The following is an 803-nucleotide window of genomic DNA, read 5'->3' on the forward strand; positions in this document are numbered from 1 at the left end:
AAAACCACGCGATGGATTCCGCTCAAATTTAACAGTAATCAGCTAAAAGATGCTACTTGTCAAAAAGTAATGTGACATGACACTGTGCCCTCTGACAGATTTTCTAAGAATTTATTGACTTGCCCTCGTAATGGTGAATTTGTATCAGGTGATGAACGTACGAATAAAAATGTTAATATGAAAAATTATGAACTCTTCTGTTTGTTTAATTTAAAAAAATGATACGAGTCGCGCGTCATCGAGCCTATTCTGACATCGCTGGAGGAATTTCAGGAGCGGGATAGTGGGTGGACGCTGTCGCGAATTTTGAATTTGACTGTCAACGTGAATAAGTTCAATCCGTTGCACGCAGGATGCTACATCGAACTCCTGCGAAAAATTAAAATGAAGAGAGTGGTAATCAACGTACAATCTTTAGGCAACGCATGCTTCGCATGATCGATGGTAGCCGCTCTATATCCAGCTAGAAATAACAGATCGAGAATTCTCATATCTGCATTATTCTACAGTGCTAAATCTCACAGGCATTCAGTTTCCAATTGAGTCCAATTAAAAGATTTGAAAGTCTCAACGACATCTTCAAAGTCTACACCATCGAGAAGCAAAAAGAAATTCTTCCATTATGGCTCACCGAAAGAGAAGCAACCATGTCAATCTTTTGTACGTGGAGGATCCATGCAATATAATATAGGGCATTTTGCATGGATCAAGGATCTATTCTGTCTTGTGAACTCATAAATCAATAAATATGGACACAAGAAGTGCTTTTGCGACCAGTATGTATATATATATATATATATATA

The sequence above is a fragment of the Trachymyrmex septentrionalis genome, unplaced genomic scaffold (genome assembly GCF_001594115.1).
Source record: "Trachymyrmex septentrionalis isolate Tsep2-gDNA-1 unplaced genomic scaffold, Tsep1.0 scaffold372, whole genome shotgun sequence".
NCBI classification, from domain to species: domain Eukaryota; kingdom Metazoa; phylum Arthropoda; class Insecta; order Hymenoptera; family Formicidae; genus Trachymyrmex; species Trachymyrmex septentrionalis.